General features: G+C 38.8%; 1 protein-coding gene across 3 annotated transcripts in view; it reads left to right on the top strand.

Moving 5' to 3' along the window:
- Nucleotides 1–16,277, top strand: part of LOC117370817 (chemokine-like protein TAFA-1) — a 124,569-nt gene that overhangs the window by 3,249 nt on the left and 105,043 nt on the right. The window lies entirely within an intron of this gene.

Raw genomic sequence — 16,277 nt, 5'->3', positions numbered from 1 at the left:
ATCAGGACAACATCTTTAAGGACACTGAGCTTTTAACCATCTTATATTGTTGTTCCTTCATCATTTACATACCTGGAGTTGTATTTTGTTTCATTCATGCTTGTTTCATCATTCCATTAATCCAAAATTGTCCTCTCTGAGCACTCAAAAATGCCTTGTTCACATTTTGACCATAGTGTAAAAATCATTACTTCTGTGCAGTTTTTAAGTCCATAAACAATGACTGGATATATACTGCAGTCAAATTGTGTTCACAACAAACAAATGGCTCTTTTAGCCTAGGATTTACATTTCATAACTGCTTCATTTGTTATTTTCCCATTGTTGATCTCCATTTCTTACAACAAAGAGAGTGCCAATGTTCAAATCCCTCACTGGAAACAAAGTGTAGTTTTCCAAATTTAGACATTATTTTAAGTTAGAACATGTGAAATACTTATCCCATGGTGACCAAAAGCATGTTAAACAGGGAATTAAAGCCACGAGAATGAATAATATGGCTTCATTAAAATTTGTAGTTGGTTTGTTAATTGCATAGTAAATTTAAGAAATGAAATCCAGTGTCTTGAGGCTAGACTAAACCCTTTTGCTTCAGTACAAATTGCACGCGATATTCATTAACTCCTCAGAGCTCAATATATTCTTTGTAAATTACAAAAAAGTAAACAGGGCACATGTTTGAAACAGAATGGATGGCAGTTTGGCAAGCCTGAAGGGAGTTTGTTCAACATTCAGTGATTATGCTAATTCATTATTCCTATCCAATCGGAATGGAATATTATCAGTCGCATTAATAAAACAACAGTGCCGTTTGCCGTTGTCTGAAGAGAAATGTGTGGGGCTTGAATAAATCAACACAGAGCAATGTTATATGGAGTGTCACCATGTTGGCACTCACTGGGCACACTTTGAATATAGCTCATTTTATATTATTTTACCTCTACATGCAATTTTGCTAACCACTTTACCATCTACGGTCCCGATTTTGTGCACAGCTGCGGGCACTCAGCAAAGCAATGCGTGTTCGTGTTTTCGACCATTATTCTTCACATAGTTGTAAAAGTGCTTGCAAAGGCTGTCAGCTTCACTGCTAAGACCTTCTATCCACTGGAGTCGGTTGGTCTAAATTCAATTCATCAACCTCTAATGGACTGCACAAATTGTCTTTCTACAGTCTTAACATAGCAAGTGGACAGTGTAAGCACAAATACGAGGAACATATGGGCCATGATGTTGAGTAATAACAGAACTAAAGTAGAGCGTATGCCTTGTATGTGGTTTTTCAGAATAGACTATGGAAGTTGTTGAGTTTGTTTATACTGTGCGTATTTAGTTGCAGTTTATCCAGAAGAAAGTCTCTTATTTACTTGCAGAGCCTGTAATATAATTCAGTCATTAATAAACCCAGTAGCATGATGCCATAATTAACTTCTAAATGTTCCAACATCCACAAACAGCAACTTCTATCACAACATGAGATTGACGAGGTACAACACACACGGCAAAGGGGAGCCAGAATGCCAGATCAGAGGGGAGTTAACATCAACTCCCCTGACTGACCTGAAAGACAAGATCATGGCCCAAGTGAGCACAACGCTAAGTAAAGTACCACCTGAAGCTTTAGAGAGATCCCTTCCTCGACCATCACTAAAGCCAATGAGCTGATATACACTTCAGCAGCAGATCCTAGAAATGCTGGTTATAAGAGCAAACCATGGGAGCCATGAGAAACAATACCCACCATCGTAACAAAGGTTAGAGGCTAAAATCAAGGCAGCACCCAGAAAGGTGCAATGAAAAAACAAGTACCGAAGAGGTATAGCCATATGGCCTTGGCCAGCCTCCTAATGGTGCACACGAGATAATAAAGCCAGTCGGATAAACTGTCTTGTTTGCAACAGAACCTGTGTATGCTAAGTGGTAGGCTCATTGGCAGGGTAAATAACACCAGAGCAGACCAACCAAGACTGGAAACCGGACAATACTGGAAAGGCATATGGGAGAAGGCATCACAGCAACCGAAGATCCTGATCTAGAAGGATTCCTCGAAGAGTACAGTCCCATCCAACTATTGGCCAATAACCTGTCTCTTTACAACATGGAAGTCGATGTCAGGCATCATTGTGGCTAAGATGGGCACATGGATCAATACATGAGCACAGCACAGAAGCTTTACCAGCTCCTGGTAGATTGAACAGTCATGACAGCAAAGGTCTGAACCCCCTCCCCTAAATCATCAACAACACTGGCTGTGGATACAGACTGAGGAATGGGGCTACCATCAGTCACCTCCTTTACATGGGTGACATCAAGCTGTACATTAAGAGTGACCGAGACATCGACTCACTGATCACCACCACAGCACAGACATTGGAATGTCATTCAGGCTTGAGAAGTGTAGTAGGATGGTGGCCAAGAGAGGAAAGGTAGACCACACAGAAGGGGTCTCTTTTCCAGAAAATAAGGGATTTTATTTACAAAATTTCTATTTTTAAATGTAAACATGTTAGTTTAGTCGATGTAATCCCTCATTTGTCCAGGAGTTGTCCAAGGTAGAAAAGGTTTCAAAGGTAGTCCCCTGAGCATTTTTGACATCAAGATGCTTCTACTCCCATCCAGAAGCAATTTCCAGTATATATATATATTTTTTATTATCTGCCTGACTCTCCTTCACAGCTGTTAAGTACTTGGTTAGCATTTCATTGATTCATTGAGGATACTCTTGTAAACACCCAGCAGTTAACCCACCCTTTCTGCTCAAACGGTTTTAGTTGCAGTTATAATTCATATAGATATACTTGATCTGTGAGGCTGTCCAGTGCTGTCGCTGAAGCTTGGCCTGACATCAGTGCATTTCCAATAAGGGACTCCTGTGGGTTCAAATGTCCACGCTCTCTGCACTCTCTCTTCGTGACCTTTCTTCACGCTCTGCTCATCAGCCATGCTCTCCATCTCCCCTCGCACACCTGTGCTCCTCCTGTCCGCTGACATAACAGAGGAGACCCGCAAGTAATGATCTTTTAAAATGGCCCAACTTCAGAGGGGAAGAGAGGTGAGCATGATCTATTCTGTCCCTACTTTTTTTTTATCAAGGTGCAATTTGGCTTTATTTCTGTCCCTCACCTCACCGTACACTTTCCCTCACCACTTGTCTTCTCCCTGAGGTGCTAGAGTGTTATTTAGACTTCACGGTGACAGGAGACCTCAAGGAAAGACTAAAATAAAGGTGTTTGCTGACAAAAGAGGATTTGGAGGTCATGTGAGCAAAGGAGAGCGAAGGTGAAGTCTGAGACGTGACACAGACTGAACCACTGAAAGTATGTGCTTATATAATGTCAACATATCATAGTTTAGTGATTATTGCCAGAATGTCCTGATTTAACAATTATTCACGATTACTGACAGCACTACCAAGCGCAAAGTATCTAACGCATTACCAACTTAATGAAATTACATTTTCTGAACGATAAAGGTAATGAGACATATCCTTATGTGCAGGAATGTTGTAACTCACTCTTTAATTTGTACCTTTAGTGAGATTCTGTTCCTATCCCAGAAGCTATGGGCCTTATGTCACGATTGCTGCCTATATTAACTGGACGGTCGCACGTTGTTGGTTAATATAGTGCTAGTTTAGGCTCACCACTTTACCAGCCTTTTTAGATTATAGGCAACAGGCATGAAATATACTTCAATCTGTCAGAACTTCCCATGATATATAATTTATTACAGCCAGCATGGAAATTACACAATGGAGCTGGTTCTTGAAGTAGAATTCTCTTTCATTACTTTTATAGACATTTTAAAAAATCTATTAAGAGTTTGAAACCTTTTCTCTTCAGGTCTTAGGTAATTCACGAGCCCCAAAACAAAATGAAAAATGTAAAAATGAAAAAAGCTGCAATATAATATGAATTTTTAGCACTTAGGGTTTTAAATATAAAGCAGGAAAGAGAACAATGCAAGAGGCTGGATGATCATAAGTGTGACACACTGTAAACATTCATATCTGCTGGTTTGGGCCGCTGAGTTGCAGTTGATAGTGCCCTTACAAGGATCACAGTGGTAAATGGTGTACAGTACTCTATCAGAAGCTGGTTGACTCCAGGCCTCTGCTCTTCGCTACAGCCTGGATCAAACATGGCTGCTCAGATCAGAAAGCCTGAACCTTCCACTGCAAAGGTCACCCTCCTCTCCATTATTCATCAGCCTGCCATGCTAAGGCCAGCCAGTGTTAAGAATGAAAAGGACTGCGATTGTAAGATTGATTTGGAAAAAAAAAAGCGTAGGCTTTACCAATTTTTTTTCCCCCAACGGACCCACAAACTTATCAGTTCACCTTTGCAAACCAGTACTGTAGGGACGTTTGATAAAAGGCTGATTCAAGGCTATGGATAGTTCTTTGGCTAGAGAACGAAAAGATGCATTTGATTTTAAACACAACTAACCTCTGTTACACTGGAAATCCCATTGAATATTTATTTTCACATGGTTTTCTTCTTGAACAGTATGGATTTTGTCCCCTCCAAATGATGGAATTGTTGCATCTAGAAAGAATCAACACTATTTTCAGCAAATATATTTGTATAAAGGTTAATACGTACATCTACATACTTATCGGGTACTTGATGATAATGTAGGATTGAACAGGATTAGAAACACAAACTCAAATCATTCGTACCAATCTAACAAACACGTTCATGTCTATTAAAGTCTGTGGAGAGTTGATCAGCAAGAGATCTGGAAAGAATGGGTCAAGAAAAATAACTTTGAACTATACATTCTCAGAGGGCTACACAGCATTGCTTATCTTGAATACTTACAACATCTGATCCAGGCTATGCATTTATGGTTTATGGGAACAGTACTTTTCACCATTCAGATATAATATTCAATTGTATTATGTTGCTATGGCAGCAGTAATTCTTTTTTCTGTACTTTGAACCCTATGATATCTACATTTCCATATTCTTCTAATTTGCCTCACGTTGAGTTTTCTCAGCCTTGGTACAGTGTTGTCTCAGCCCTGTGAGCACAGTGCACACCTGTAATCTCTGCAGACCACGAAGCCTCTCCACAGAGTCTCACACTGGAGCTGTTGTCGAGGAAATGCATTTGCACTTTCATAGTCAAATCCCAATACATCTGGGCCCTTGTTGTACATTCTGTTCTGTGATTGCGTTCCTCTCTGAGCAAATATGCACACACTTTTCTCCCTTGTTTATGCTCTTTTCCTCCGTGCAAAAGACTTCGTAATAAATTCATGTCTCCACAGCAGCATTCTTTAAATCCTGAATAGAAATGTATTCAAGATATTTTTGCGTTAAACAGATTCATTCATTCATGGGGTTGGGTCAAATGACTTTACTATTATGGATGCCCCTTTGAAATATAAATTGTTATAGCATGAGTTGCAATTTTTCACCTCTCTGAGACTCATTAACCAGCTGACGAGTAAGTTACGGTCCTATTTCACACCATTCATATCGAACCCCGCTGAAGCCGTATGCATTTTGATGACCCACATAGTTGCATATAAAGAAAACTAACAGCTAATTTCCCTCTCAACTTTCCCTCTTTTAAATACAGAATTACTGTATCAGCAGAATTAGCAGCTCACCTCACCACTGCAGCAGCTCGAGTGTGTCAGGGCCTCAGGGGGTTCATACTTTGATCTAGCGCACAATACTACAGTGTGTATGGGCCCTAGCATACATATGTACACACTGCAAATGAGCTCGCGATGCCTTCACAGACAATTATACCTCTGCAGATTCCCATACGCACCTTTGAAACATGCAAAGGCTTTTAGTGGTGATTAAGGAAGGCAACCCCGAGCTGGTCTGGAATGATGGGAGGAAGCAGCTCTTTAGTTAGCGGAAACCAATACTCCGAGTGCGTGGATAGAGGCTAATTGTGCCCAGGGTTAGCGAGCGAAGAGCGCTAGACAAGAGCTGGACTGGAAGGCTAAACAAAATGGTGCCACGTGGGGCTGGAATAGCCGATTCCCCACTGCGTCAAGTCCACACACAGCAATTAGAATCTCCCCAGAGGATAAAGTGAGCTGCGATATATATGTGTACTCAACTATATGTGTTTTTATCCTGTGAATCATCTGGGAAAATGGCCAGCTGGGAATTTGTAATGAAAGCAATAGCCTCTGCATATGGTAGGGTTTTCAGAGTTGATAGCCAGTTCCTAGGGCAGTGACTGGCTTGTTATTACTTTTTAAGCCGTCTTTGGAAATAAGTCGTTGCATGATCAATGGTAAAGCAAGTATTGTATAAAGCAAAAGGCTGAGTTCACAATCAGTAATTAAATAACAACTTTCCTGTGAGAGTTGATTCCATAATTTTACTATATTAAACTTTAAATTACCCACGTTTGTGTCATGCGCAAAAAAGTTTGATTTGATAGACGGCATCAGCTAAGATAAGTAACCAACTAATTATAGATAAATGCATTTTTGGGGTTAGTGTTGGAGCTTTCCCACTTTCCTTGGAAACACCAAAGACACATGTTAGATGTCTATTTTTCTATCGTTGAATACAGTATGAGCAGGTGTGCAAGCAGTCACTTTTACCAGGAAGACGTAAATAAGGTCAATATCCTAACTTCTGTCATGAGCTCAAAATAAAACTCAGTCATATCTACTTTTTTCAATATCTTTTTCGATATTTTATTATTATCTGCTCAAGATTGAATCTTTCCAAGAAAACTGGTGCAATACCTTGGTACCTGGGTTATTGTTTTTCTTTTATTCAGCATTATTTTGTATATCCACTATTATTTCAAATCTGTTTTATTGCTTCCTTATGGGTCAGCATTTTAGCTTTAACTTCCCCTTTAGGTATCAACTAAGTAATTCTTGAATGTGATTAGATCTTTCCATTAGTTGCCAGTCTCACAAAAGTCAATGACAGTTTTTACATAACTTTACCCAAGACTGTATAAATGCATACTCGTGTAGTGCTCTCTGCCTGTTTACTAGATGCACTCCCGCACTTGTTGGTGGTCTCAGCCGCCCTATGAAATATTAATAAGCCATCTCCCTTAATGATTCATAAATTGTATTCCAATAGTTGCCACTCTGCATCTCCTCGCTGCTTTCCACTAGCAATAATTGGAACAGTGCTTTTAAAAATCTGTGAAGAAGGTGTCAGAAAAGAAGATCACATTGTGTTTTTTTTCATCCTTTCTCACGTTTCTACACGCTAGAGCTGTGGGATCATAATGTCAGTAAACAACAGTATTCATGAACAAATGCTCTCCTTGGTAATGTGCGTATGCCTGTGTGCAGTTGGCTGGGAACTGTCTGCGTGCTGCCAGTGAAAGTGGCACCTTCGAAAATATCAGCTTGAGATGGCAAAAGCAATGGCTTTATTTACTGTAATAAACTCCCACGTTATCAGCTTTTGACCCCTTTTTCTCAAATAAAGATATGGTGAGAGCAGACTCTAATGTGTACTAATCTAAAAGAAACACATTCGCCGCCATCGATTGGAGAGACAGAATTGCCGCTTAACACCAAACCAGAGAAAATAGGGTCTTCACTCCTCAGCGTGCTTATCGGCCCGGGTTGTAACAGTCAATGTGGTTTTCTTTTGACTCAATAACACTCTATATGACAGCGCCATTTATATCACAAAAGGGGATGGACAGCTGAAGGAGGGGTTGAATGTCCTTGTTTACTCTTTCAAATATCACCTTATAACTAAGAACAGAGGCACAGAATGTATGTAATTCTATTTTGAGCTAATGAAAAGGTTATGCATATTATTCATAGATCATCATCGCTATATGGGGAGTAAACATAGTAATAATATGTCATTAGTCATACATTATGCATTACAATTTCACGCATTATTCATTCATTCCTTACTCAGTTGTGGTAAGAAGCTATTGTAGCCACAGATGCCCCGGGGTAGACTGATAAAAGTGAGGCTCCCAATCTACACCATTGCCCCTCTTACCGTCACCAATCGCTCACACTCCACATACATGCTCACCAAAGTGGATGATGCATGTAACCACAATATGCATCAGAGCCACTGTTGCCCCACTGTGGTATTTTCCCAGCGGACTCTCATCCAAGTCCTAACCAGACTCAACCCTGCTTAGCGATCATACAAAATCAGGCATTGACAAAGTTTGTCCAAGACATTACCACTGTAAGAAAATCATGATCTTGCTGCAGATGTGACGCGGTGCAAAGTTCCCATTGAAATCCAAGGGTAAGTAGTATAACATTGACTTGTTTGTGCATAATACATTACAAACTTGTTGCACATTTGGGCACAGATGAAAAAGTACCCAGAATTTGTAGTAGCAGCAGATTCAAGGACACTAAAATAGGTAAATTAAAGCCCAAAACACTACTGGAAGTATGAACATGGGCTTTTCTACCAGCTAATGATTCTGCTCCTATTACCAAGCTACAAAGTCACATTGTCATTCATATTATTATTATTATTATCTTAAATTTACTAGTATGAATGCTATGTGCTTATTGGTTGCAGAATGTTGATGAGTAATATCAACTGTATTTACACCTGAATAACAATACAAAACGAAAAAAGCTTCAAAGAGTGCCATACCCGCATCATGACGTCTTGTGCCTATTACAACGCAGCTAATTGTAGTTAGACAGTTAACAAGCTATTCAGGAGGCAAGTTTTGAGAGAAGTGCAGAGAAAAAAACTAAGAATTCTATATAAAAGTACTTAACCCACCACTTGTGTTGCATGCAGTACCGAAGACCAGTCTTTCCTTTTTCTATCGTGCACTTTCAGACTGACCAAACTAAAAACAACAGCATGGATTGGGCCAAAGGTTTAGTTGAAAATAGTCAATAAAGTGAGTGCAGCTCGCTCCTCAATCAGACTGAGCTTCACAAACTACTGCAAAGGTCAGCTCCTGGGAGAACCTACTGGAACGAGCGGCTGCAGATGTCTGTGCGGTGACAGGAAAGACCTTGTCCACCAATGACTAATGAACATTGATCCTCCGTATTATGGTCACAACAACTTCCCAGAATTTAAAAATCTTACCACAAAGAAAACCAACAGAAATGGAAATAACAAATATCCATTGCTTGTATTTAGGTCAGTTTTTTTTTCTCACAGTTATAAATATTAACCTCCCACATATATTTTTTTTCCACTAAGTCACCCACGTATTGTTAGAGAGCTAAGATGACGGCCATGTTAACACAAAAGAAAGCAACTTAACACCGGGTCTTGAGTCATTTTCTCTTGGATATATTTAATTGTCTTAATGTCTATTTTTCACATACAGTTTTTTGTTCTCTGTTTGGATTTTCTTTCCCCTACAGGGTTGGAATCAACTAATCAGTTATTTATATTGTCATCAATTATTTTAATAATCAAATAATCAATAGATGGAAAAAGCAAGAAAGACATCAACATGACAAAATAAACCAGCCCATTCAGTACTTTTTAATGAAAACCCTATTTGTCTGTGGATGTCCTGAAGTAATGTCACATTTGCTTCTTCTGATTCTCATATTGACAAAACTTTTCCAATCGAACAACCAACCAATTAATTGAAGGAATATTTGTAGTTAAACTAAATTAATTGATTTAATCAATTAACTGATTATCTAAATTATTACTCCTCACAAACTATCTCTCTCTCTCTCTCTCTCTCTCTCTCTCTCTCTCTCTCTATATATATATATATATATATATATATATATATATATATATATATATATATATATATATATATATATACACACACACACACACACACACACACACACACATATCCTTTTACCGGGCTCAGATCCTCTGGGAGCTTGAGGGTTCTGCGCAGAATTTTTGCAGTTCCTACTATTGCACTTTTCTGGACTGAGATGTCTTATGTTTTCTCTCACGCCATTGGTAGGATTTGTTGACAGCCACTTCAGTTACAGTGGTATCTCATGTAGGGGCTTGTCCTTCCATGATGGTTCCTCTAGCACCTCTTCCTCTGCACTCCACTGTCTGAGACGTTCACTGAGCATGTCATCTGCTGGGGCCTTGTCCTTGATGTACTTATGGATCTTGGATGTTTCAACCTGGACAGTGGCTCTCACACTCACTAGTCCTTGGCCTTCTTCCTTGTGGCTCACATACAGTCTCAGGGTGCTGGATTTGGGATGGAACCCGCCATGCATGGTCAGGAGCTTTCGGGTCTTATAGATATAGATATAGATATAGATATAGATATAGATATAGATATAGATATAGATATAGATATAGATATAGATATATGCAGTTCTTGAGGTCTGCATCTAAAAAGCATTTTATTATCTGGTAATCAGGAAGCACATGTTAGCATGCTAGTTGTTGTTTGCTTTACCATGATGGCTTAACTCTCTGGTCTCTGAAAGTTGTGAAAAGTGCTTGTAAACTCAACACAGTGAATAATGATGATGCTCAGAATGCATTAGGTAAATGCAGAATAACTTTGGGCCACTGCAAACTGTGCAAAATGAACTAATTCTATTTTCACATTTACAGTAAAAATCTAATCCAGTGCCTTTGCTTACTATGCACACATCTATTTTAATTTAAATATATCTCAGTAAAACAAGAACGTCTCTCGCAGGCATATGATGTGTATATTTATTTGCTCTGCCCTTCATACCTTCACAGTGGCGCTTTAACCCTTACATTTGTGATGGCACTTGGATCTTGACTGAAGCGGGTTTATGCCTGTTCCCTCTGCTGCCATCTTGACTGAGTGTTGTCTGAGTTGGTCTGTTTATTCCCTCGCCTTAGGGTGTTCCTGCACAGGCCTCAGCACACACTTCCACACATCTCTCCCGCTGTTCCTGTCACTGCCTCCCGCCTCCGTCCGTGTCAATATGTCATATTTCCAGCGCGCCACAAGTACACGCTTTTGATTAGGTTGATGTCTTTTATGCTATGTATAGTAGCGGATTTGAAAGTACCAGCAAGATGTCCTTCATGGGAACATTTAGAGTGAATGGTGTTTTTCATCTCGCTTTTTAAAATAGCCAGAGTGGAGGAGCGGCGATAGCTTAATGGTGAGGGATAGGCTGCGGTGTGGGCTTACACAGACACAGACAGCCCTCCGTCTCAGTTATCTCCTGTTTGCTCAATTTCAACCGTCTGCAGCAGCGCACCTGTGCTCTGCTCACGACTCTGCCGGTGGCACCCACGAGATAATAGCCAATCCCTCTCTTCTCACCTCCAAATCAGACGGGGCCAGAGAGCCTAGTGCTTTGTTTAAGATTTCCAATGAACAAACCCCTGTCACCGTGGTGCCGACCCATTACAAAAGCAGACGGACTTTTATGAAAGGCCCCGTTGCTCGGCTAATAGCGTCCAAATGAAAAAAGATGTCTTCAGATGGAGGTCGTGTCATCGCTACATGGTGCTTTGACCGCTGCATGCGTCACATCATACGCTCGCGATGATAAAGACTATTGTGCGGTGATTACAGAGAAGTCGATAATTCAGGCGTCTCAGATAGGGGCATTACAAGGATGATTGGTCTCTAATAGGCGTGTATTGTGCAAGGATCTGACACATCAACAGCTTTTGCAATTGCACGTATTGCGCTAACTAATGCTTTTATGAGCGCCGCTATTATGGTTCTGCTCAAAAGCCAGACATCTTTGTGTTTGCAGAGAAAATCAAATGGAATTATCTGACTTCTCTTGGTGCTTATGAGTATCTCGACCTCAAGTATCTTACCATTTCTTTTGGCAACAAATGTTTGGTTTTTTTTTTTTCCCTTTTTTAATACTACATAAAGAGGGCTTGAAAAATGTGAAATGAGGACAAGGATTCAGCTTTGAAGTGTTCAGACGTAATCATTAGCAGAAAAAACAACAACAAAAAAACTTGTTGCGTCCAAAACTTGTTCAAATGTGTTTAATTCTAAAATCTGACCTCATGTAACTGTGGAGCAATTGCTGTATTCATAAGAGATGGTCCAATTTATATATTATTTCATCCTATGTATTGCTTGTGGCTAAGATCAATGTGTTGGAATTAATGACATTGCCCCACAAATTGGACGTGAAGTTGTAAAATCATAACAAAATATATTTCCTCTGATAAAATTGAATTTGTTGTTATGATATTTATGCAAACATACAGCCACACTTTTGGCTTTATTGGTCTTCTATTTCATTCAGAAAAAAAAAAGAAGTAAAATCTCTAAATTCATCCGATACCGATATCTGGAAACATCCCCGCTTCATCGATACCCATGTTAATATCATAGACGGTATATGTAAATGGATGTAGCTAACCTGCTAGCTGCCACGTTCCAAATATGAAGAGATCATGGTCATGGCTCCAATTCACTTTACATTAAAACATTTTCGCCACTCTCACTGTAACTGCTGCAATGAGCGTCAGCATTTTGGTCTTAAAATGTTCATATTGACCCACTCTACATGATTCTGGTGTTTTTTTCCTTTATTTTGTCCATAATTCAACATATGAACATTAATAATAGACAAATCAGGCACCTTTTTTTCTTTATAATATTTGTAGCAATTATTACCTGTCTCAAAATTCTTTTCAAATACTAATGATCAAATTCAAAATACAGTTTAATCATCTTGTCATACAAATTATGTCGATGATGATGTTTGGCCAAGAAAAAAAGGTCTTTGTTTTGTTTTTGTTTTACCCAATACAATATACAATATCCGCTAACACATGCATCTTGGAGACCGATCAAAGATATCCAGACCAACCCGGCATACAGTAACAACCCGGGGGACCGCTCTTTCTGGTCAAAGAGTAAAAGAACCGCAGGTGAATCGTTAGAAACCCAAACCCTTAAAAACTCAGGCGCAGATCGATGAGCCCGGCTGCCTATCAGAAACACTGCTACTTCCCGATCGTCGCGCTATCAACATTTCAAGTTGATGTGATGGCAGTGGAAAAACGCCGAGGGAAAACCGCTCTGCTTCTGTCCGTCATGGCCGAGACATTTAATCCGGCCGGGCCCCTTGGAGACCAAAACAAATACATTAGCTACATGCTCTCAGACACGCATTCGGTGCAAATTGTGGCACCTACAAGGCCAGACTCCACCGCACATTAGAAGTCTCGAGATCTTATCAAGTGATATCAGTAGAAGAACATCGTCTGTACTTTCACGCCCTCTTTCCGCGTCTGTTCACTCCAGAGGAATCTAATCGTAATATGTAGCTCGCTCATAATAGCTTTTAATGTCTCCTGTTTCGGCTCTTCAAAAGCGCCCAATCATTGCTAACCTACTTAACCCCGCACCCCCGGAAAAAGGTAGCTAGATTAAAGACGACTTTTATCCGTCTAGTAAAACCGTGTTCGCTAAGTGGGAGGCTCAGGCTGGGTGCTGTCCGTAGGTTGCTGTCTAACTAATCCGCCTAAATGATAGATTAAACAGCGAAAGTGGTGGTGTACAGTAGAGGCACTTGAGTGTCTGTGAAGTGAATCTAGATGATGGGAACTGTTTGACTGGCATTAGAAGAGACCAATATATTGATATAAATGACTGGTAATATTGTGAATGTTGCTGTGAAGATTATGCAAAATTTGAATATTGGATTTATGGTAAAAAAAAAAAAAAAAGCAAGAAAATTAAATAAATAAATAAATAAATAGATACATAGAAAAATGATTAAAACAAACAAAAAAGTGCCTATGTTGTAATCTTTTAAAAAGGGGAAAAAAGGTTATATTTTTGAACTTTTGTGTATAATTAGATTTTATATATACAATATACCATAATACATTTAAAGTCTCAGCACAATTCTGCAAAAAAAAATAAAAAATAAAAAATAAATAAATAAATAAACTAATAAATAAACTAATAAAAATATTTTTTTATTTTTATATTTTTAAAAATATATAATAGTAAATAAAAAAATAAATAAATGAACAAATTGATATAATAAAATACTACTACTACTACTACTACTACTACTACTACTACTACTACTACTACTACTACTACTAATAATAATAATAATAATAATAATAATAATAATAATAATAATAATAATAATAAAATGTATACATACATAGATACATAAATACATAAATAAACTGATTTGATATTACATTTTTCTTAGTGCTTCCTATGCCTTTGTCACATTCTGGTAGTGGTGAGAAACTTTATCCCACAATTGGCCTGGGGCAGAGAAAAAGTGAGCCATTCCCAAACTCTGGGCTAACTTTTACAATACAAAACAAATTGAAAAGGTTGCTTCTGGCTGTAGCAGCAAATACACATTGCATTACAGTTATTCTCATGTCCAAGGCGGTCAGTTTTGGGCAGATGGTCGGGGTAAACGTTAGTAGCGTAGCTTAAATGTATGCATATGAGATTTGCATTTATGTCTTTTCAGGATAATCATAAAGAAACAGATGGTGTGGCGGTTGTTGTGTTTATGCTAGTCTTAAACGTAGCAACATTAAAACACCCACAGAGCTTATAACAGGATGACACTGACGAGAGAATTGAGCATTGTCAGGGGAAGGCTGAGGATGCTTGTTAGGCGTACTGTCGTCTGACTCTCGTAGAAAAGAAGCAACATATAATTTATTTCCACCAATATATTGTGTGCGCGCTTGCTTTTGTCTCATTACAACTTTTAGAGGCTTTAACTTCATTTTCTCATCTGCCAGAAGGACATTGACGCACGCTTACGGGGATATTTGGCACTACTAGGGTTGTCAAAAGTAAAAATTAGATAATCATAAAAAAAAAATTTAAAAAAACATGACAAAATTTAACCTTTCTTGAGAAGTTTTAGACTGATTTAGCGCTTTATCAGAACTATAATTCAACTTAATCCGAGAGTTGCTGTGGGAGCCGCCATTTTATTTCATTTTGTATTATTTTGCATGGGGCAGCAAATAAGTTCTATATATTTTGAACATTATACACAAATCAACATAATTTTTAATCATATTTTAGCTGCAAAAACTTTCTCAAATTGTGAGGCAAAATAATGTCATGTTAACATAAAGACAACAGTACAGTTATTCAGTGTTGAAAATGACGTTTCTATCAAGCCTGTTCCTTCAGAATTTCAGAGTGAAACTTCAGTTGCATAACAACACTAGCGGGTGGCCTTGCTGTGCTCTCTTGTGCGATTTCAATTGTTTACTACAGAGATGTTTGCATACTTCTAAGCTAACTGTTGCCCTATTTGCAAATCCCCCGCAATTCCGCAAGCGTGTTTTACTCACCATGTCTGTCTTTCAGTCTGTGCCTTCGAGCTTATTAAGAGATGAGCAGACTAACAGATAACTCATCTGGATATAATTATGCACAAAGATTCTGGCGTTACAGCGATGGCAAGTGATTGTTCGCCCCTCGTTATCACATCTAATCAACAACTCCTGGTTGCATGGCTCAGAACATGCCATCCCACACAGTGTATCTAGCCATCGGGCATAATTGGTGATATATATTCAGAGATCTTTTCCTCTTCAGGACAGGCTCATTGAAATACCCGCAGAGCCAATGTTTTTGAATGTCACCATTTATTAGTCAGTTAGTTGACAATCCTCCCACGCGCGTAAACACAGATGTCTGCAATATTAACCAGTGTCATCAGACTAGTGTCCGGCCATTCATGTTTTACATTATCCAACATTTAATTTCAGACCTTTGTCAACTGAATTATGTTTAGACAATGTGCAATGTATCAGGTCTATAAATACTGCAGAAGAACAGATATGGATATTGATCAAGTATATCTTTGCTGACAATGCAGCAGCAGCAGCCTTGGATGTACTCATAGATCTCAGGGAAACTGGACAATACTGAAATGAATAAATGCTTGAGATAATGAATGTAAATAGGGTAATTAAATGTAGCTGCCAACAGTTGTAAAGAGGTTACACTGGCTGTGTTTACATGCACATAAAAAGCAGATTATTATCAGATTTCTAGAGTCGTCAGTGTATTAAAATAACCTGCAAACTACAAAAATTGAAGTGAGTAGTCTGAGGGACCATAATCAGAAAGGAATTAGATTACTCACATCTGATTTTGCTGTTCATTTCATTGTGCATGCAACCACTGTCACTGTGCGTTCAAACAACAACCAATTTGCTGCAGGCCTGCTCACTGTCATATTGGTAAACAAAAGTGTTATTAATTCCTTGTAGAGTTTTTTAAAGGACAAATACACCCATGGGGGCAGCATGCAGCTTTTGTGATGTTTCACTTCTTTACCCAGTCTTGTCTTAGAAATGTAATTAAACAAAATACACAAAATACAAATT

The sequence above is a fragment of the Periophthalmus magnuspinnatus genome, chromosome 5 (assembly GCF_009829125.3).
Source record: "Periophthalmus magnuspinnatus isolate fPerMag1 chromosome 5, fPerMag1.2.pri, whole genome shotgun sequence".
NCBI lineage: Eukaryota > Metazoa > Chordata > Actinopteri > Gobiiformes > Gobiidae > Periophthalmus > Periophthalmus magnuspinnatus.
Note: the sequence above shows the minus strand (reverse complement) of the source record. Positions and strands in the feature narration are given on the sequence as shown.